Here is a 23,592-nt window from a genome sequence, read left to right as displayed (position 1 = left end):
AGCTTTACAAACACAAATTGCCAAAGCAGACACGGGTAGACTCTCTTACACTTTCGTTTTTGCTGAGAGCCATAATTGGCTTGACATTTCTGATGGTAATCTGCTAATAAGTATGAAACATATTAAGTCTTCACACGCGTGTGGCATTTTGACCCAGTCTAAGGATACTGCCTATTTTAGCATCAAGAGTACACTTAGTATTGTTCTTATTTGAAAAAAAAAATTAAAGTTAAAATGACCTACACAGTGGGGACTAATACTTGTGGCGTGGCCTCCTGAAGTCCAACCATGGTCCAAAATACTAGCTGCAAAATTCTCAGAAATAATAAGCTTTACATTGTCTTAGTGGGTCTTCTGCTGCTGTGAAGAGACACCATGACCATGGCTCTTATAAAAGAGAGCATTGAATCTGGTCTGGTTTATAGTTTCAGTTTAGTTCATCGTCATGGCGGGAGTATGGCAGCACACAAGCAGACATGGTCCAGGAGGAGCTGAGAGTTCTGCATCCAGATCCACAGGCAGCAGAAAGCATCCCCAAGCATCCAAGTCTATGGGCCTACGGGGGCCATTCTTATTGAACCCACCAGAACATTGCACTCCATTCTGACAACATGGTGAAGTCGAACTGTCTGTCCCATCCCTTCTGGGGCACACACCATCTCTGTACCCAGTACATGCTTCTATATAAACTCTCTGCCCACAAGTCACACAACGGCTGCCCACACTACTGGGTGGATGGTCAGGGCACCTTGGTATATCCACTCAAGTAATGCTTATTTTACTGGTGGCTCCAAAGCCCAGTCATGGTGTTGGTGGCAATTTGCATGTGCCACAGTAACAGCACACAGTGTTTTAAGTAGAAAAGTGACTGGTTTGGGCTTAATAAGGAAAGATTGTGAACACACTGAGGTAGCTTAGATCTATAGTATGTTAATATCTTACTGAGCTTAAAGTATCAACTTGATTACAGGCATGTATGACATGGCTCATCATGATCGTTAACTTGATTGGATTGAGAAATACTTAGATTATTGAAGTACGCCTCTGGGTGTGTCTGTGAGGGTGAGTTCAGAGAGGGTTAAGGGGCAGGGGAGACCTGAATGTGGGCAACACTCAACCATAGGCTGGGGACTCAACTACAATGAAAGGGAAAACCAGGAAGGAGCCTACTAGTATAGACCTCTCTCTGCTCTTGGCAACCATGATGGAAATGGCTCCCCACCATCCCCCCACCTCCCAATCCCCCACCCCTATCACAGTGGACTGATACCTCCCAAACTCTGGGCCAAAATAAATTTTCCTTGGGCTGGAGAGATGGCTCAGTGGTTAAGAACCTCTTTCAGAGGACCTGGTGGCAGTTCACCTTTGTCTACAACTCAGTCCCAGGGGATCTGGTGCCCTCTGCAGGACTTCATGGGCACTGCACACACATGGTACAGATATTCGTGCCGGTGCACTACACTAAAAATTAAATTTCCTGAAGTTGTTTTGTCCAGATATCACACACACACACACACACACACACACACACACACACAGGAGAGAGAGAGAGAGAGAGAGAGAGAGAGAGAGAGAGAGAGAGAGAGAGACAGAGACACAGAGAGACACAGAGAGACGGAGAGAGGGAGAGGGGAAAGAGAGAAAAGAGAGAAAAGAGAAGAGAGAGACAGACACACACACAGAGATAGAGAGACAGAGGGAGACAGACAGGGAATGAAGGTGATATGGAGAGACAGAGAGGGAGGAAAGGGAAAAGAGGAGGAGAGAGAAAGAGAGAGACAGAGGGGGGGGATATATGTGGGGTTAGTACTGTCTGTGGCTACAGCTACCCACTGCAGAAGTCTTAAGATACATCTCTTGCAGATTAAGAGGAGACTTCTCTGTAAGCCAAGTCAGTCAAGACTGGCTGAGTAGTTAATAATGCACTCACCTGCACTGTTGAGAACTGTACTCGTTGGGCACCACAATGTTGAGAACTGCCCCACGTTAGGCGTCAAACTGTCTCGGCCCGTACTGCCCGGCTTTGTGGGCCAAAATGTTGCGGCCTGCTCCGCTCCACGCTTGGTGGCCACTGTGTCCTGGCCCAAGCTGCCGCTCCGGTCCGAGGGTCAGGGTCGAGAGAGAGAGAGAGAGAGAGAGAGAGAGAGAGAGAGAGAGAGAGAGAGGATAAAGGGGAAGAAACGCGAAGAATGGAGACAAGACAGAAAGTCTGATCAAGTCTCTTACCAAGTCTCGTTTATTGAAGGGAATTCTGAGCTATTTATAGGCTTTTGCCACGTGCCTTGTAGGTGCGTGGATACCACATGCCTTGCAGGTGTTGATATGACGTAAGCCTTACAGGCGTCTATAGCGTGGACAGCACGTGCACAATGTGCCTTGCAGGCTTGGATACCACGTGTGCTTTACAGGCATATATGGCCTGAATAGCACGTGGACAGCACGTGAACTGCATGCCTTGCAGGCGTGGCCACCATGTGCACCTTGCAGCTGGGGGCAGTAAACAGCAACACAAAATATGTGGGATATCAGAGTGTGCTTCAGCTGTTGTAGGCCACTGAAAACCAAATCTCTTATCAGGGTATATGGTTCCAAATGGCTGCAAAGATAATCTAGCCGCTTTCTGCTAAAAGTCAGCTCCCAACACTGCACAGCCAGCCGTGCAGACCCCAGAACCTTGGAAGACCCAAGGGAGTTGGAGTGTGGGGGGTGGGGGAGTAGGCTGTGCATATGAGCAAAGGCCACTGGCCTTCCACAGTTCAGCCCTCTTTGTGGGAGCAGAGCTGGGGATGCTGTGACCACAACTGACCAAACGGTGCATTGATGTGGATGGCAAATGCCTCCCTATCTACCAGAGATCTAAAAGCCCTCTGTAAGATGGGCATGGTGGTTAGTGCCCATAACCCCAGCACTCAGAAGGCCTAAGCCAGGAAGAGCACAAGCCAGGGGCCAGCCTGAGCCATATAGCAAGGTTCTGTCTGAAAATAAAGAGATATATACAACACAATATAGTATCACACTGCCTCCTGTTTCTCCTGTCCCCGCTGATTTTCAGAGCTAGCCTTTTTTTGTAGTGTTTGTTGTAGAAGTTATTTGGAGGGCCCTCTGGAGGGAAAATGCTAGTGAAATTTAATTAATGGGAAAGACAGTAAATAAAGAATAAAAGATTCTGCAGAGAACGAGGTACATGGGAACTGAAGTTATGCTCCTGGTAACTCGGACTCGATGGCCTCATAACTGATGGGCAAAGGAAAGGCACACCCTGAGCCTGACTTCTGTCCCTCCCAGGATGAGCCAGTCACATACAGAAGGGACTTCTCTCTTGTTTGGGAGGTATCAAAACTCCATCCTTCACTGCAGATTCTGCTGCCTGGATGTGGTGGATGTCACTGGAGTTGGGCGTGGGAAGAGGAGCTGGGGAATGACTTTATTGCAGGACCAGGAGGTACTGAGGCCAAGGATACAGGCAGCATGTCTGTGTCTACCTAGAGAGATGTGGGTGGGATGCCAGCCCAAGCCAGCAGATAGAACACAAAGCTGGCCCGGAAAGGAAGTGGCCACAACACTAACACTGGAATTCTGGGTCAGGAAGCTAAAGCTAGAAATATTACACAGAAGACTTGCTAATTATGGAAGGAGCCACTGGGCTTCTGCCCGGATCTCCATTAGAATCTAATTAGCAGGCAATGGGTCAAGGGCAGAGCTGTGGCTGGCTGGTTAGAAAAGAAAATGTAAACAACCTTTACAGAAGCTAGGAATTCCGACCAGGCCAAGCATGAAGCAAGGGAGTGAATAGGTCAAGCTAGCTCCTGTTTTGCTGGCGAGGGAGGAAGTCGTTCGAGCCGTTTGCGAAGCATTTGGCATTATCTTCTGGAGCTGAGCATTTGCCTTCCGTATGTTTCGACAGCTCCAAGAATACACCCCGGAGAAAACTCTTGCACATGTGCCCAGGAAACAACGTGGCGTGATGTTTGTAATAACACTCTTAGCAAGAGCAGAACGCTATAAACAAACAGCTCAATGCCCATAAACTAATGAATACATAAGTAGAAAGCGGGAGCTGACTTAGCAATAAATTACAGAAGCGTCCACAGTGAGGACGAACCTCAAAGACATTATTCTGAGTGACAGGAGCCAGGCATAAAAAAAACCGAAGACACTACGATTCTGTGCTCCAGAATTCTCTGTACAGGAGAATCTATATGGAGTGGGTAGTTTCTGGAAACTGGAAAGAATGGGGTGCAAACGCCTGTTGTGGTGGCTTCCCAGTCTGTGAATATACTACAAAACACTGAACGACACACTAGATAACTTGTATACAGTGCATGTGATGATTAGTGTCCTCAGCTCGATGTAATTTAGAATCACCTGGGAGACAGATGGGCTTCTGCGCATGCCTGTGGGGGAATCATCCTGTTTACATTAATCAAAGTGGGGAATCCACTTACTGTGAATGGCGTCATTCTGAGGCAGGTCCTGGACTGTATAAATGGAGAGAGACAGCCAAGCACCAGCAAGCAGCGTGTGCTGGTTCCCCTCTTCTTCAGCATGGATACAGTGTAACCAGCTCCCTCAAGCTCCGGCCACCACCATTTCCCTGCCGCAATAGACTGCAATGTCTAGGCTCGGTTGTCAGCTTGACACACCTGGGAAGAGGGGAACCTTAGTCCAGGACTTGCCTCCCTCCGATCGGCATGTCTGTACAGCATCTTTTCCAATGCTAACTGATGGAGAGCAGCTCAGCCCACTATGGGCGGTGCCAACCCTAAGCAGGTGGGTCCTGGGCTGTATTAGAAAGCTAGCTGACATGAACCTGAGAGCAAACTTGTAAGCAGCAATCCTCCACAGTCTCTGCTTCAGTTCCTGCCTCTATGTCCGTCCTGCTTGAGTTCCTGCCGTGCCTTCCCGTGATGAAGAATGAGCTGTAAGATGGAGCAACCTCTCTGCTCTCCACGTTGCTTTGGATCGAGGCGTTTGTCACAGCAACAAAGAGTCAACTAGGACAGGCTGTAACCTGTAACCTGAAACTGTGAGCTAAGTAAACCCTTTCTCCCTTAAATTGCTTTTGTCTGAACATTTTTTGTTTGGTTGGTTTGTTTTGTTTTCAAGACAGGGCTTCTCTGCGCAGTCCTGGCTGTCCTGGAACTCACTCTGTAGACCAGGCTGGCCTGGAACTCAGAGATCTGCCTGCCTCTGCCTCCCAAGTGCTGGGATTAAAGGTGTGCATCACCAGGCTTGACTTGGCTGAATATTTTTTATTACAGCAACATGAAAAAGAACTAAGACAGAATATGAATGATATCTCAAAAAAGCTCTTTGCAACCAAACCATAAAATCCGCAAATGTCTATGAGCAGGACAAATGCACACAGAATACGGTCCTCACACAATGGGATATTATTGTGCAATATCTATATTTTATAATGGCTATAATGAAAAACAAATGGATCACAGTTATATTGATCAACACGGATGAGTGTAGCAGTGACCAAAACAAGCATCAGAAATGTCACAGAGACAACACATGCTTTTTATAAAATGTAAGACCGAGGGACAGGCTAAGCCATAAACCTCCCCATGTGTACAGATATGTGATGTGTACACTGCCAGGAATTGAACCCAGGGTCTCACACATGACGAGCACATACTCAGCCTGGGCCATCAGGAAACACACTGGTTAAGTGACTACGTAAATGTACACTGGCATCAAGAAACCAAAGAAGGTGACAGAAATCAGACAGATAAAAATGATTGCTCTGAGAAAGCTTGGGGCAGTGAGACCGGGAAGGACTCAGGTGTTGTTATGCTTTAATGAATTAAAGTGCTCTGAATGCCCACACCACTGTTCTTCACCATAACGAGGTTATATAGCAAGGGACTGTGTTAGCACTGTACTTACAAAACCTTGCCTAACTCTGAAGAAAATTCCACAATATAGGAACGACTTTAGAAAAAGATCTGAAGAGGTCACACAAGTAGTGCACTGTGGAACGTGTACCTCTTTCCATCTCTGGGAGAACCCAGAGCTCTTCCTGTCAGTCCCTTGGGTGCTGACATCTACCTGCTCACAGGGGCAATAGGCAAGGCTGTGAATAAGTTGAGCTCCAAGAGGAATTTCTGGTAGGGCACCATCCCTAGTCAACAGCATCAGCTGCCACCTCAGAAAATAAAAATCCTTGACTGATCCAAGGATGCTGCTGGATACTGATGACAAAACACTTCTGCTCAAAGCAAGCATGGGTAGGGGTGCCCACTGAGGGCTGACACCCTGAGCTGTCACTCATAGTCCTCCCCTTCCCCATTTTCTTAGCTGAGAAGGTGCCCTGCAGACCACCTTGCTCCTCTACAAGGAACAAGACTCCGTGAAGAAGCATGAAGTCTCAGTGTCCTCCCTTGGAGATGGGGCCTCAGAAGGTTTGGACTGCCAGCGAGAACCAGGAAGTAAGGGAAGCTTGGAGTTGATACTTGCCACATTACTTTTAGCATAACTCTGGGTCTATTGGGTGTTTCCACCAGCATTCAGTCTACATGCCTGTTGCTAAATGTCTTCCCTGGAGGAGGTATTTCTGCCCTTTCCTCCTGAGGACCCAACAATGATCATACCAAAGTTTACTAGAGAGAACCAGTGAGTTTTGGGGTTCTTACTTATAGATCAATGGGTGTCTTAGTTAGGGTTTTACTGTTGTGAACAGACACCATGACCAAGGCAAGTCTTATAAAGGATAACATTTAACTGGCGCTGGCTTAAAAGTTCAGAGAGTCGGTCCATTATCATCAAGGCAGGGGAGCATGGCAGCATCCAGGCAGACATGGGCCTGCAGGAGCTGAGAGTTCTACTTCTTGTGCCAAAGGCAGCTAGGAGAAGACTGGTTTTCAGGCTGTCCTTAGGATGTGGGTCTTAAAGCCCATGCCCACAGTGACACACCTACTCCAACAAGGCCACACCTCCTAATAGTGCCACTCCCTGGGCCAAGCATATTCAAACCACAGTGGGTGAAGGGTTACAGGCAGGAGCATGGGTGACATTAAAGCACAGCCACACTAGAAGGTCCACACCCAACATGGATGACAACACCTCCATGGATCTGAAGATGGAAATCCCTCTCCTAGGCCCTTTCTTCTTATATTGTCAAGCCCTACTGTGATGGTTTGTATTTGCTTAGCCCAGGGAGTGGCACTATCAGATGGTATGGCCTTGCTGGAGTAGGTGTGTCACTGTGGGCATGGGCTTTAAGACCTACATCCTAGGGACAGCCTGAAAACCAGTCTTCTCCTAGCTGCCTTTGGCATAAGAAGTAGAACTCTCAGCTCCTCCTGCACCATGCTTGCCTGGACGCTGCCATGCTCGTACCTTGACGATAATGGACTGAACCTGTAAGTCAGCCCCAGTTAAATGTTGTCCTTTATAAGAGTTGCCTTGGTCATGGTGTCTGTTCACAGAAGTAAAACTCTAAGACACCCACCCCAGGGCCATGTGCAAATAGGACAGAATTGCATACAGCTGGTTGGGAGGGGTGGCCGGATGCTCAGGTGAGGGTCCCATAATCCTCCCCATTTCACCTTCTGTGAAGGAAGTCAGGAGGCCCAGCTGTAATGATCTTGTGCAGTTGGGCACAACTGATCTGAGGAAGATGGCAGCAGTCTGGCTTGGAGGATAGTCCTGTACACCTCCACTGCTCGCCCAGCTATCTGGGCTGACTTTAAGGCAGAGCGGAGGAACAGGAAATGGACATTAACAAGCCCCAAACACTAACATCTAGGGCCAATGCTCGGCTCTACCCTGCTGTGCCTGCAGTGGGCAATTTTTGAAAGAAGGGTCCTAGGGGACAGAGAGGTACCCAGTCCGCAAACACCTTGGTACAGTATTTCACAGTCTCAGAACAGAATAAGCCGAGTCTGAATACCACACCATTCGTTTCCAGTATGAAAAGAATCACTTACAAGAAAAATGAAAGATGCAGCCCTTGAGCTGGGCTCACTGGCACAGGGTAGAAATCCATCAGACCCTGAATTCATCCCCAGCGAGGAAAGGAGGGGAGGGAGATAGGAAAGGGGGAAGTGAGGCAGAAAGGGAGGAAGGGAGATCAAATCCTTATTTTTGATAGTATATTGTAACTGATTGGCCCAGCACAGGATATCCCCAGCCAGGTTCTTTGGAGCCCAAAGCCAACTCCCTCTGGGACTCGGAGCCCTGCAAATATTTTCAAGTAACCCAAGGGATGCCTTGGGCTCTGCAATATTTAATCTTTACTATGGTTTTTGTCTTTAGAATCAGAACTCAGAAAATGCAGCTGAGATGGAGAAAACACAGACGCAGTGCAAGTCTTCCTGGTGTAGGGAAAGGCTTGTGCAATTAATGCACAATTAATTAGCAGTATCACAGACACCTCCCGCAAGCTGCAGCAGTGCCTGCAGGCTTGCTAATTAGGTTGTTTCTATGAGTAGACACAGTGCTGGCCAGAGGCCTGGGAGCTCCTTCCGTATGTCTGGAAGCTGGAGGGTGAACTGAGCTTTGAAGCCCAAGAGGCCAAGTGCTGTTGGCCAAAGCTGGATTGGGATCGGGGTGGCTCACATATGGAGGGCTTTGAGATAACGAGGGTTTGAACTGCAGACGTGAATGTTGCCTGCCTTGCATAATTATCAGCTTTGAAAGAGAATTTTAACAACCGCAGAATCCCGAGTTTCTGGGGTAAAGGAACTAATTCACTCTTTTATTCACAGGATCCCCCAGGTGTGTCCCCTAAAACATCCAGCTGCAGCAGCACCACATGGCGGTGTGCTTGCCTCAGTACACCAACCTGACCTAATCCTACAGTAGACACCAGCAGCCTGCCCTTAGGTCTCCATGGCAACCTTTTTACATAGAAAGAAGGACATCAGTAAATACGCATTTTGCAAGTTTCCTTTATGATACAATGTATTAGCCTTTGGAGAACTATTACCTTGTCCGCCCCATGATATTACTGGAAATGAGGGCTAGAGTCATGAACCTCCCTTCTTTCTTTGTGGTCCTCATTTGTTGGCTTGCCCAAATCCCTAGGCAAATGTACGCTGTGCTCCCCCATGGTGGCCTGGTGGCCTTCCAGGCATTATAGGAGATACAGAACTAAACAGGCCATAGCTGTCATACTCAACCGAGTACATGGTTCACTTGGAGACTGGACGCCCTTTAGCGTAATCCAGGAGTGGCTAGATGCCAAACAGAACAGTAGAAAAGTGTAGCTGTGCTTTCTACTGGGACAAAGACACACAAGCCAGGCTCCCCAGGCATCCCATGCCTCTCAGTTCCAGACTTCAGCAGGGTCTGAGGCCCAGGGAGTTGAGCAGTGAAGTCTTAGCTATTCCCCTACTGGGTCACCTGGGAAGATTTAAAATGCCCCTGCCTTGTTCCCAGATGTTTTATGTTGCTGGGTCTCTGTCTTACACATGCTTATTTCTGGAAGTTTCCCAGGAGCCCAAGACACTCATGCTTACTCAAAAGCAATCTACTGAGGTGGGCATTGGGCAAACAGGTGATTAGCTCCTTGTGGTGGGCCAGAGAAGCAGGCTCTCTCAGGTAAAAGGAGTCTATGGTCCAGGGTCCGAGGCCAGCTGTCCTCAGAATCCTCTCTTTGGCCCATCCAGAAGAGACTGAAACAAGAAAGAAGCATGGGACCCTCTCACAGAAATGAATTAGTGGCCACACTGCTGCAAGGAACGCTTAGCTCTGTGCCCATGAGCCAGTGATCCCTGGGCTAGGTAGGAAAGAGTTGGCTCCAGGCACACAATATCAGTTGCTTAGATGATTTTAGGGAGGTCAAGAACAATCGTTCTTCCAGCTCTGACCCAGACCAGCTGCCTCAGAAGCTCCAGGCTCACTCAGTACTTTTAACATATTATCTACAGTTTGGAGACCTAGAAGCAACAGAGAAGCCCAGTAGGGCTGAAGGATGCATCTGGGAAGCTGGCGTAGGCCAGTGTGCTCCAGAGACCCCGGTTTCCTTAAGTGATCTGTAGACGTGAGAATGCTACATCCCATTGCTGGCCACGTATCTGTCTAGTGGCCTGTCTGGGTGGTCTGTGCACAGCCCAGGCTGCTTAACCCCATTGGGATAAACCACCATCTTGGAGCACGGCATTACCACATATGCAGAACTCCATTATCAGGAGTTCTGCATATGTCTCCACCATATGAAGTGACCCCAAATGACAGAACTCAGGATAAACCTGCTAGCTGGAGACCAAGCAGGGGTAAGCTCAAGGCAGAGACCTGAGCTCTGAGCCCAGACATATACATATGCATACATACATACATACGAACGCAGAATATCTACAATGCTTTTCCAAGATAAGCACAATTGTCCCTCCTACTTTATAAATAAATGCACAGAGAGGTTAAGCGCAGCACTTAAAGTTGCACAGCTCATTAGTGCCCAAGGCAGGATCTGAAATCTGGCTCCAAGGTCCATGTCCTCGCCCGTGGTGCTTAGTTTGTGCTTTGTGTCACAGGGATTAAATTAGAAAGCCAGTGCTGCCCAGTTAGGCAAGGCTGCTGCCGAGTAGACATTCCACATAGTTGGCTGTTCTTGTATACTCAAAATGTAGCTCTTTGCTGTCAAAATTAGAACATCTCATTGTCCCAGCCTCTGGCAGCTCCTTGCACGTGGCTGGCACACAGTGGCAATGGACACAGAGCAGAATTCTTCCCAGAGCTTCTATTGAGCCTCCTCCTGCCCTCCCCTCGATGCTGCTATGGTATGGCACAAGGCCACTCAGGCCCCCCCACCCCACCCCAGCCTCTGGGCAGCCTGAGCAGACTACAGCTTGCTCTGTGCTTTGATGCTTCCAGCTTCCTAGGGCTTCCTGGGAGAGTCTCAGGCAAGCCTCTCCAGCCATCCCAGATTGCCAGTCCTTGAGGGTTTTTCCTGTCCCTGTTTCTCCCGCCCAAACCCTCTCAAATGAGTTCCTTGGAGTCTCCCGAAATACTGCTTCTTATCCTGAAATAGTGGCTTACGGTCTCACTGGCATTTTAACGTTTCTCTCCTTTTCTGGGCTGAATTTTTTAAAAGACACAGTCTGTTGCAGCATCCCAGGAGACAGCCCTGTCTGGAAGCTCCGGAGACGCAGAAGCAGAGACCTTCATTTGGGCCCTATGGAGGGCACAGGGCAGCCTAGGGAGCAGGGACCCTATTGTTAGTTAGCCTGCCCCTTGCCCGTCTAGTATTAACAAGGCAGCCTCAAGCCCAGGAGCCCCACACTGCTGCCAGGTGGAGGCCTGCACCCACTCACATACACAACTTAAAAATAAATTGATAGGAGAAAAGTCCCCTGTGGAAGACAAGTTCTAAACACTGCCCAGTGGCTCTCCCCACCCTCTGGTTCCAGCAGGGGATCATTTCCTAGTTATTGCAGGTTTAGGTTTTAACCCAGCTCTGGATAATGTGTTTATAAAAAGATAAAGAGAGAGTCACATTTGACCTTTGAACTCGCCCGCCTCTTCCTTTTCCTCTTCCGGGGACGGTGCTTAGAGGCACTCAAGATGGTCCAGCGTTTGACCTACAGTCGTAGGCTTTCCTACAACACAGCCTCTAACAAAACTAGGCTGTCCCGGACCCCTGGCAACAGGATTGTTTACCTTTACACCAAGAAGGTTGGGAAAGCTCCTAAATCCGCATGTGGTGTGTGCCCAGGCAGACTTCGAGGGGTTCGTGCTGTGAGACCCAAAGTCCTTATGAGATTGTCTAAGACAAAGAAGCATGTCAGCAGGGCCTATGGTGGGTCCATGTGTGCCAAGTGTGTCCGAGACAGGATCAAGCGAGCTTTCCTTATTGAGGAGCAGAAAATCGTTGTGAAAGTGTTGAAGGCACAAGCACAGAGTCAGAAAGCAAAATAAATATGCAATTTTTTTTAAATAATAAAAATCAAGGCTTGGGTCAAAAAAAAAAGATAAAGAGAGTAGGTTCTATGGGTGCGTGGTGAGGTACGGGGGAAGGGGATGTCTCAGCGGGCCCATGCCAAAGCATCTTTTCTCCCTGAGGGACAGCCACACAGCAGTATAGTACAGAATAGAGTTTATTCAGGGCATGGGGAGGGGAGTTAAGAGGGTAGTACAGGCAGAGAGGTAGAAAGAGGGAGAGAGAGAAAGAGAGGTCCTCTGAACCAAACAGCCACCATTTTTAGCCCACTCTCAAAAGATCACAGTTATGCTTAAGTACTTACCTTCTAAAGGGATGGGGAGTTCCGGAAGTACCATGGGACCCTCACTGTGTCTAGCCATCCTTGTGAGGTCCAGGGGTTTGGGGAGGGACTAGAGCATTAGGTCTCTACCTTCCTAATGCTGTGACCCTTTAATACAGTTCCTCATGTTGTGATGTTTCCCCCCCAATCATAAAATTATTTTTGTTGTTACTTCACAACTGTGACTTTGCTACTGTTATGAATCACAATATAAATGTCTGATCTGTGACCCTGTGTGGAGCTGAGACCCACAGGTTGAGAGCAGATGAAGCTATACAGGCAGGGAAGGACTAGAAGAGGGGTCCTTATACACAACTATGGGGGTACTTATCTATCCTGGGTACAGGTAGATGTTTTTATCTTCTCCAGGAAAGGGATTTTTGCAGCGCATCTTCAACACAGAGTTGAGAGTAGCTACAGGTCTCCCCCACAATCTCTGTGCCAAACAGTCAGGAGACATCTGTGCTTTGCACCCAGGTCATCAAAGCTTGACAGAGAAGCCCACTGGTCTGCAGGATCCTGCCGACTAGGGAAGCCTGTGTGCAGCCTCCTATAAGTCTCTAACTAACACCACGTAGAACTTCAGTGGGCCCAAGGATTGGATGCGCTGATTAGGGCACGTGCACTTAGCTCCCAACCCAAACCTTCCTGGCTGTGCAGCCCAGCCTGCCCCTGTGTGTGAATGGATGTGGGCAAGCTTGTCCACTCCTGGGTGTTGTCAGGCTGATTTTAGAGGTGGCAAGGGCTTTGTGAGTGCTCTGAAGCAGTGAGCATCAAGCCTACCCAAAATTCAGAGTTCAATTTCTACCTAGAACCAACTGTTATTTCTCCCCAAGTGGATTGCTATATCCCAGTAGGTATACAAAATAAAAACAGGCAGTTTTCTGCTGGAGACACTGAAAGGTCTAGGTGGCACAGGACATGTTCTCCTGTGACTGGGGTGTACTCAGGCAAGAAACTGGTCTGCCCCAGAGATCCTGAAGGAGGAAGCTGAAAGGTGCCAGCCATTACATGGAGACGTCACATCCAAGACACACACATCCTCCCTGGTTCTGAACAGAGGGCTTCAGGGCCATTCAGTGACAGGAGTCTATGGTTCTTCCTGCATCCAGATCTGATGTCAGTGCCATGGGGCACGTGGGGGGGGGGGGGGCAGAGGTGGGGGGAGGGTGCTGGCTAAAATAGGACTGAAGTTAGACCCTGCTCCAACTGCCCCTCCCCCCATCTTACCCACCCCCCAGTGGTTCCTTTGGCTTTTAATTTTAACCCACTCATTCATCTGTTGTTTTGAGGCTCATTAGAGCCGCCCCGGGGAGTTGAAAACAATGCCCAAGGCATTGATATTCACACCAGTTGTTTTCAGATGTGTAGGACAGATTCCACTGTGCAAACCAGTTGAAAATCAATGAGTGCAGTGTACTCACATGCATAGCCCTGGGGCTCAGACCCACAGACTCATGAATGCACCATCTTCCCAGATCCTAGGAGGAGCCCCTGTTATAAGAAGCCAGTTCTCCAATAAGCATGCAGTTCTGGACTGGGGGGGGGGGGTAGCAGGGCTCCAAGGACCTCCCTGTGACATCTCAGATTACAGCTTGGACAGACATGGCAAAGGGGGATATTTTTTTTTTTTGTATATTGTACTCCACGTCAGGCAACTGTGGGTAAACCAAGTTTTGAAGCTATTATGCATAGGCAAAAATTGTGCCCAGGAGGACAGGAGAGTGTTCTGGTTGCTGCTAGTATAGAGTGAAAAATTATAAGACCATTTTATAAAATATATGTAGACTTTTTCTTTGCCTTTAGACCTGAGCAGAAAAAGTGCAGGTTCCAGAACACAGAACTAAAAAATAAGATTTCAGGCCTTCACTGCCCCGGGACACATTCGGGGTGGAGGACATTATCCCTGAATCAGAGGACACTTGCTGGATTACATTCCTCAAGCCTCAGGGAGTAGACCCACCTGTGGGTGGGAAAAGCCCAAAAGCAGGAAGACACATTCCTGACCACTGAGAAAGATACAAGTCATCTAGGTGGGGCTGTGACTGGAGAAAGTGAGAAATATTTAACCTGAAATAGTTGATAATGACAGGATAGGGCACAGTGACATGGTAAAACTACATTTTTGAGAAAAATGAGTATGCAGAGTAATTTTCACGTGGCTTTAAACCATTTAGGGTGGATTCCTCTGAAATGTTCCACTGTTTTTGGTTACCCCCCCCCCCCTTTGAGGTCTTCCCAGTGTTACAGCCTGCTGATGTTCAAAATTTGTAAAACAACCAATCATGTGTAACCTCGCAAAAATTCCTTCCTTTCCCCACCCCATGCTATAAAAAAAAACTCCCTCAGCTTGCTGGCCTTTTGTCAAAATTCTGTTCCTTCATGGATGAGCTGTTTTGATCTTGGCCGGCCAACTCTCCCCAATAAACCTCTGCTGATTGCATCCAGGTATAGTTTCTTGTGATTTTGGGGTGGTCGTGATTTCCTGAGACTTGAGGAAGGGTCTCCTGAGTTTGGGGGTCTTCACTAGTAAAAGACGAGAGTCATGCAGGGGTGAGATTGGTGTCTGTGTTTAAGGGGAAAAAACAAACCCCAGAACTTAGATTTTTAAGCCAGTGGGTCCCAGCCTTCCTAAGGTCCTTAAATACAGCTCCTCATGCTGTGGTGAGCCCAACCATAAAATTAGTTCCGTTGCTACTTCATAACTATTTTGTTATTGTTATTAATCCTAATGTAAATATCTGTGTTTTCCAATGGTTTTAGGTAAACCTCATGAAAGGGTATTGTATGGGAGATATTTAAAAAATGGTGCCTGGTCTGGCTTGTTCCTGGGCAGCCCCCATGTTCCCGTTGCTCCTCAGCTCTGACTGGAGCTCTGGCTAGCTCTATGTACGCAGGCCCTGGCACCTGTGAGATGCCAGCGTGGGGGTGACTCTGCCAATCCACCATGCTGCATCCACAAAGCTCATCTGAACCCCAGACAATATCTGCCATCCTTGCAGTACCCGTAGAAATGAGACCCTTAAAGCTTAATGATTATCTAAAGGATTTATATATTTAGAAATGCTCAATCAACAAGATGCCCGAACATTAGAGTTGTTACCCAATATCTAACCTTTTGATAGAAGTTGGTACCCAGGACAGCTTTCCACCCATTGTGGTTCCCCATGGCTGATAGCCTCCTTCTTCTCCTCCCCTTCCTCTCTTTCTCCCCTCCCCTTCCTCTCTTCTCTCAGCTCCACCTCCTCTTGTACTGCCTAATCACTGAGCTTCACTGAGAATACAATGTAGCAGAATAAGTATCCTGCCACAGGGTATAGTTCAACCTCCACAGGGCTAAGAACCAATGTTTTAGACAAATTCCTATCAACAACATGGGGATATTTGAGATGGAGTCTTTGCAACTCTTTAATTTTCCAATTATATTTTATTTATCCACTTTTTCTGTTTGCATGTGTGACTGCATTCATCACAGTATACATGACAATGAGGGAATGTCAGGGATTCTTTTCTTTCACCACTTGGATCCCAGGGACCAAACGCTGATCATCGGCTTGGCAGGAAGCTCCTTTGTCTTCTGAGTCACCTGGATAGACCTGTATTTGTTTCCAAATATAAGTTAGGCTAGTTTGGGGAACCACTGATCTATCCCAATCCTGCTCCTCACACATGCCCATGGTGACATCAGAGGACATGGCTGCATGGCTGCACAGCTCCCCTGGAACTATCTTGATATTTTCTGAACACTGAGAGAGTAAGAAAAAAAAAGTCAAGTGAATGAGAGCAGAACTTTGTTCACCACCTCGAGGGGAACAGATGCCACTGGCCAAGCCTTTCAGCCTGGTTGCCTGCCTTTGCCTTGCTCAACTGTGAGGCAGATTTAATGAGACCCTGAAGCCAGCAGCTGAGTATATAGACAGCTAATTAAAAGGTTGGTGGGCTCTGCAAGAGCGGAGGGAGAGTGCATCCCATGGCCACAGTTAGAGAAGAACACTGTATTATTTCAAGGGGGGATTCACAGGCTAGTTGCCTCCTGTGTGTGAACCTCAGGGCTTCCCCTTGACTACATCACCCCCTAACCCAGCATGCTGGCTGCTTGCTACTCTGCAAAGGCTAGGTAGGTTTTTCTCTCCTTTGTGGTACTTAAACCAAGAACCTCATGTGCTAGCCAAGAGCCCTATTGCTAACTACAGTCCCAGCCAGGGCTTTGCTCTTTATCTTGAGACTGGGTCTCTCACTAAGTCACCCAGACCGACTGCATCAGACTCTGAAGCAGCTGGGATTACAGCCCTGCAACTTCAAGCCTGAGTTTTAAAGCCAGCTGACAAAGTGCCTCACAATCCTAACTTCTGCTTGCCCCTCTAGGACCTTATAGTAGGCCTGTTGTACAAGGACTGTCCTCCAAGCCAAACTATGACCTTTAGGACTTCAGCTGGGCCTGCTTGTAGTAAGGATTCTGGAGTTTTGGTTTCTTAAAGCAAACCCATGAAAATATTATAAGAATATGTTTTCATTTGTGTAGGAAGCCGCGGTTAGCGGTGATACATTCCGCCATTGCAAGATGGCGCTGACATCCCGCGTCTCCACAAGTAAACAACTGACTGCGCAGGTGCAAAAGGCAAAAAGCCTGTCAAAAGCCACTGCCCATCCCGGGGCGTATTATGGGTAATGAGTGAACAGCCAATCAGAAGTGAGCACGTCACTCTAGGGTGTATTTAGACAGTGCCTTTTCCGGTCTTTCTGTCTTTCCGCTTCTGCTTATACAAGAAGTAAAGCCTCGTTGTAGTAACCACCCGAACATTGCCTCACGTGTTCTTTTTCGCGGGCAAAGGGGACACGGAGGGGCTCGGAACACATTTGAATCCCAAGTGTGGGGCTATGAGGCTGCTTTGGGCTGTGTGCAGCAGCTGACTATGATTTGCCTCGTGCTCTAGCAGAGGCGAGGTCTTACCCGCTGCAGGTAGTATCTTTGATTGTGTGATGTTTGGAATTCTGGGAACTTTTCAGAGGGTATATAAATGCTAGAGCCCTGAGAGGTGTCGCTGGTGGTTGTCGGTTGTTCAGTGGGGTTGCTTGTGGCTTGTTAGTAGTTGTGCTCAAAGAAGAAACAAAGGGAAAGAAATTAGATTCAGGGGTCTCTATCTCTCTCCCTTCTATCCTTCCTTCAAAAAGAACACACAAAGTAGCAAAGACCAGCGACACCTGCTCACCAAAGATTGTCACAGTTGGGCTTGTTGACCATGCACTTTCCTTCTTGGAAGGAGGGCTTGGGAAGGATCAGGGACCCTTACCTGACCATCCAGCTATTTCTTCCAACCAATTGTAAGCAAACCTGCCCTAACTGTACAATGCTTCAGTCTTGGAGAGGGGCTGGAGCAGTGCTTCTTAACCTTTCTAATGCTGCAAGCCTTTTATACAGTCCCTCATGTTGCAGTGACGCCCCCAACCATGAAACTATTTTTGTTGCTACTTCATAACTGTAATTTTGCTACTGTTATGAATCATAATGTAAATATCCGTGTTTTCCAATGGTCTTAGGTGAACCCTGTGAAAAAACTGTTCATCCTCCAAAGGGGTTGAGAACCACCAGGCTAGAGTCTATAGGTGAGGGAAAATCTAGAGGAGGGTGCACTGTCTATGCAGCCCAAGAGAAGTCATCATCTATGCTGGGTACAGACTTCCCAGTATGGCTGCTTCAAGGCCCCCCTTGCTCCTGCCTATCTATGTGCCTGTCCGGAATCCCTCACCATTTCTCTCTAAGGAAGCCCCATTAACTCATTTGTCCCCAGAGTGAGCTATGATGGAATCACACCTTAGTTCATCGTTGGGACCTTAGGGGAAGGGCGGGAATTTTAGTAATAGTGTCCTCAGCACGATGCGCCCACCTCTGAGCATGACAACCGGCCCAGAGGAGAGGTAGCATCATCTAGGTCTGTTTGGTACCCAACATCCAACCTGTCCTACACTGCCTGGAAGCACCGTTTCTGCGGGGATGCTTGCTGCATGTGCTCAGTAGTAATTCTTCTCATTAGCAACGTCCCTCCTGTTTTCTCCCACTAAATTAGGAACGACCATTCCATCCTAATCATATTTAATCATTAATTGACACCATTAGTATTCATGCATACTAATTCTTAGGGTCCTGTAAAAGAGGCAAGATAGACTTCACTTACTCATGAAGACTGGAGTAAACAGACCGCGAGTGAATCAGCCACAGTCAGAAGCTAGACAGCCTGCTGTTGGAGTTCAAACTCAACTCCTTGACTTCAGAGTACCTTCTTCTTCCCAGAAATCACGCTAGTCTCCAAGATGACCACTCTTTTAGACACTGAGGGGTGTAGCTGCCTGCAGCCATGGATCAATTGGGTTTACCTGAAAGGGGGGCTGGGAACAAAGGGGGGATGGAGGGCAAGAAGAGATGAAGCCAAGACAAAGTTCTCTGATCAAGGCTCAAAGCTTTAATGTTTAGCTCTCAATTTAAAGGGAAAGACCCAACCCAAACCCTTTCTTGTTTAAGCCAGAGATGGGTGAAATAATCTGATCATCTGTTCTTGGTCAAGGCTGGAGATATCTCAAGGCAAGCCCAGGAACAGTTTTTCTTCTAAGTTTCATGCTGCCAAGGTGGGTAACTCCACCTAGATCCTATCACTTGGTCTGTTGTGGTAAACAAGGTCTTTCAGGCCTGTCCAAGGCTGGGGGAAGGGCACAGAAGGGGGTGCTGTAGATTATAATTTGTAATTAAACATTTAATGGCAAAGACAGAATAAAGAGGATCACAGCAACTTCAACATTTGACTGTTTCACTTCCATAATTCATTAAAATACTTATAAGTCAGTGAGTTAAAATGGGGACACATTATTTTCTGAGAAGCCATCCTTGACCCAGTCTAAATGCAGTCTTATGACATTTCCATATTTTCTCTTTTTCCTTCCTGGTATGTGTGTGTGTGTGTGTGTGTGTGTGTGTGTGTGTGTGTGTGTGTGTGTCTGTCTGTCTGTCTGTCTGTCTGTCTCTAGCAGTGTTGAGTGAATGCTCAATTCTAAGCAGTTAGGCACCCAAATAAATATTGCCACAATTTAGGGCTGGACAAAGTAGCAGATGGACAGGAGCTATCTGCATTGTGTATCTTTTGAGGCATTTACACTACCGGACTGTGGCCTACTTCTTTAAAATAAGTCTTTAAATTGGGCATAGTTTGGTTTACGGAGTGTCCCCAACATGAGTATCTACCTTACTGTCGTTAGTTATGCTGCCCAGTGACTTCTTTAACAATGTTTTTTTTCCTGTGGGGTGTGGGTAAATTCTGGGAATAAAGCCAGAGGCTTTTCTTAGGAACTTCAATATCTGGGGTTCTATCAGCTCCTTCAAGGGTTTGTTTTTAGGGCATTTTAGGAAGGATCCAGGGACCCCAGGACAGTATGACCCCGTGTGACCTGCTCTGAAGTGGAGCTTTGCAGCATGCTGTGTTACAGGAGCCTGAAATTCTATTTTTACTGTCATATCCACAACATAGACTTAGATTTTAACTCAGCTTTAAGAATATATTCTTCACTCTTTCTGCCCCCTCGGATCTTATCCTAATAAATTCTGTTTGACGAATTCAGGCCAAGGACAGTTCTCCCCAGAGACAGGAGAGTCTCCTTCCTCTGGACTGCATCTTTCCAAGTTCTAGGCAGAGCCAGGTGGTCTCGGCCAAGCCTGGAACAACTTGATGCCAGGCCCATGCAGCCTGAATCTTTAAGCAGCACAGCAACGCCAAACCTGGGGGTCTGCCAAGCGTACAAGGAGAAAGTCTTTCAAAGTGTCAAGCTAACAGCACTCCCAAGTAGGATGGAGGCATTGAGAATGGACAGAGGAGGAGAAAGAGGTGTCAGTGGAAACTTGGGCTCAAGCCTCTCCAGTTCCTTATTTACCTTACACCCTCAGTGAAGGAAATTGCATCTTCAGAGAGGAACAGGGCACTTGAGCATCTCAGTATAATGCTCCGTGCCCAAGCCTGCCCACTTCTGCTCCACACAGACGCCCTGGGGAAGAGGCGCCTCCTGGGGGCACAGCTTGCCTCACAGGGATGGATGCCTTAGAGGACACAGTCTCGGAAAGCGGTGGGCATCTGAAAGGGAGACGGCTGGCAGCCATGCCTGTCTATATTCCAAGCTTTCTCTTTAAGACATCCAGTCTGTTCTCACCAGTCTTCCAGAAGATTCCACTCAAAGGGAATGGTTGCTAAGCCCATTCAAAACAAATGTCCAATATTTCTTAATTAGCACAAGTGAACTTGATGTTCAATATTTATATGGTGTTATTTTTTGTTTCCTTTTTTTTTTTAATCAAAGGAGTTGTTCGTAGCGCTTAATTTTTCTTGTATATACAGTCTTATACTTGAACTACTTACTGGGCTTGGGGGCTTCAGGGCTCTGGCTTCCAGGTCTTGTGAGTGAAGGAAATCTGTGATTCTCTCCTTTTCAGCCTGCAAAGCACACAGCCAGGAGCAGATTAGGAGACCGTTCTAAAGGAGAAGAAAGAAAAGGGGAGACACTGTGAACCCACAGATATGCCACAGGAAGAAGGGGAGACTGTACACAAAGGCCATGTGTGGGGATCCAGAGAATTATAACTGATCTCAAAAGGCAAAAACATAGAAAGTTCTAGAAACATTGGCGCCCACAGCCTTCCATTTAAATACAGCTTGGGGAAAGGCTTTTTGTTTTAGTTTGTTTTTGTTTTTTGGGTTTTTTGTTTTTCAAAGCCCTTTGTCTTAACCAGGATGAAATGAATGGGAGCATCAGGAGACGGCAATTGTGAGTGCCTCTCCAGGTACCATGGGGTGGATGAAGCTGCCAGCCAGTCTCCTGGGTCTTCATTACTCTTCCCCGGTTTCCTTATCATCCTGTTTCTGTTTCTTCTCTACAAAATCCAGAGTTCTGCATTTTGTTATTTTGTTTCATAAAGGGGGCGTGAAGAGAATGGGATGGTCAAGGGCCAAGGGTCAGATGGCCTGGTGGCACAGGCCTGTCACCGTGGCTACATAGTCCTTTGAAGCGGGAGGACCGCAAGCTCATGGCATACCTGAGGAACTTAGTGAGAGTTTGTGTCAAAAATAAAAAGTAAAAGAAAGGGGCTTTGGGTATAGCTCTGTCTGGCACACACAAGACTCGACTTTGAATCCTCAGTGCTAAATAAACAAATATTAAAAAGAGGGTGCTAGAGATGGCTCAGTAGTTAAGAGGACATATTGCTTTTGCAAAGGACTTAAGTTCAGTTCCCTGCACCCATGTCAGGCAGCTCACAAGCACCTCTTCTGGCCTCCACGGGCAGACACACACACACACACACACACACACACACACACACACACACACGAATAAAAATAAATCTTCAACAAATAAAAATGAGAATTAAAAGGAAGAATGTCATGGGGGTTGGTTCTGATTCCTTGATCAGGAATCTGCAGGTGAACCCTGAAGGTCCTGTTCCCCAACTGGTTCTTTATTGATCAGTAGATGTTAGCAGCCGATGGCTGGATGGAAGAGGCAGGACTTCCAGATTCTCACAGGCTGGCTAGGAAATACAGAAGGGGCAAAAGAAGATTCGACGTGCTGAGGAGGGAGAGAGAGCTACCCAGCCTTGTGAGATCTCTGGTGGAGTAGCCATTGGCTGCTTCCTAGAGGGGGCCCGGGGTAACAGATGGGAGATTAGAAACACAACTAAGTTGAGGGCAGATTTAGAGGTTTTGAACTGGGAGTGAAAGTTATGGCAAGGTTAGTGTCGGGAGGCTTAGAAGTGCCCAGCCATTGAGCTAAAAAGAATATTAAAAATAAGCTAGTGTGTGTGTGTGTGTCTTTCATCCACAGATCCTAGGGAACCAGGGTGGGGGGCTAGTAGCACTGTCTGCCTGGAACTTAAAACAGGTTAGTAAGAACTTCATGCAACAGAATGTGGAGGCAAAAAGGTTTCATGAGAACAGCTTAAAGATTAAGGAAGCTGAACTTGAGCCTAGATAGCAGCCGGCAGCCATAGTAACAGGAAATAAACACACTACCCACTTCTGAGGCACTTCCTATGTCCGGCTGTCACAGTGATGTGAAAGGCACACCCACTGTGGGAGGAAGGGTCACAGTTGCAGTGACTATCAGATCAGGACCCTGGGCGCTGAATATCTTATTTTTAAAATTTATTTATTTTATCACTTTATGTTTATGAGTGTTTTGTCTGTATGCATGTCTGTGCATGACATACATACCTGGTTACAGAGAAGGCCAGGAGAGGGCTTTGAATCCTCTGGAACTGGAATTACAGATAGTTGTGAGCTGCCACATGGGTGCTGGGAATCGAACTCAGGTCCTTTGCAAGAGCAACAAGCACTCTTAACATCTGAGCCATCTCTCCAGTCCTTTGGAGGACATTTTAGAGATAGACTGTAAGAAGAACAGTCAATACAGTTTCAACGTCCCAGAAGCCCTAGGCCAGTCTCAACCCTCTGAGATTATGGTCCCCCCCCCCAGAAGGTTCAGTGGACCCTTTCACAAGGGTCTCTTAAGATTATCAGAAAACACAGACATTTACATTATGATTCATAACTAGCAAAATTACAGTTATGAAGTAGCAATAAAAATAATGTTATGGTTGGGGTCACCACAACATTAGGAACCATATTAAAGGGTCACAGCATTAGGAAGGTTGAGAACCATTGTCCTAGGCTCTATGAGAGAGATGATTACACTGTAAGCAAGGTATCCAAGTTGACTGCTCCATGCAACCCAAGAGCTCTTAGGAAAATGTGAAGGTGCCCTCTGCTGCCTCCTGTGGACAACCTGATAAGTAAAGCCAGAGATAAAAAGCAGAGTGTGCTTGCTAAGGGTGGGCTGTGGGGAGTTTGATGGGGATGGAGTTTCTGCTTAGGAAGATGGAAGTGTTCAGGGTAAGGATGAGTATGGCGGTGGCGGTACCAACAGTGTGACCACAGTGACCACTTTTGTACTTAAAATGGCCTGGAAATGGCAAAGTTGAGTTATGTATATTTCGATACAGCAAGTGTAAGACAGGAAGTAAACATTTTTGGTGTTGGTGTTTGTACAATGTGTTCATTAAAATAAAATATTGAAATGAAAATATTCACTTATACTAATCAGAAATAGCAATGTATGATTCCTTCCTAAGCCTTTCTTCACATTTATCATTTGATAATACACATTTAGGCCTTGAAATATTTGAGTTCCTACTCTATATAGCCATTTTAGTTAACACTGAATTTTCCAAACAATTGGGATGTATTTGTAAACGCAATCCCATGTCCTTGTTGAGGTATGTTATAATTTATTTCATCCTTTCTTGATTTTGGATATTTAGATTTCCCTGATTTTCTGTAGATACCATTCGAGT

The 23,592-nt window shown here is 47.1% G+C and overlaps 1 pseudogene; it reads left to right on the top strand.

The window, feature by feature from the left end:
* Positions 1-11,460: 11,460 nt before the first annotated feature.
* Positions 11,461-11,908, top strand: LOC143438213 (large ribosomal subunit protein eL34 pseudogene; annotated as a pseudogene).
* Positions 11,909-23,592: the final 11,684 nt, after the last annotated feature.

The sequence above is a fragment of the Arvicanthis niloticus genome, chromosome 24 (genome assembly GCF_011762505.2).
Source record: "Arvicanthis niloticus isolate mArvNil1 chromosome 24, mArvNil1.pat.X, whole genome shotgun sequence".
Classification (NCBI taxonomy): domain Eukaryota; kingdom Metazoa; phylum Chordata; class Mammalia; order Rodentia; family Muridae; genus Arvicanthis; species Arvicanthis niloticus.
The sequence above is the reverse complement of the archived record's forward strand: the minus strand, read 5'-3'. Positions and strand labels throughout refer to the sequence as shown.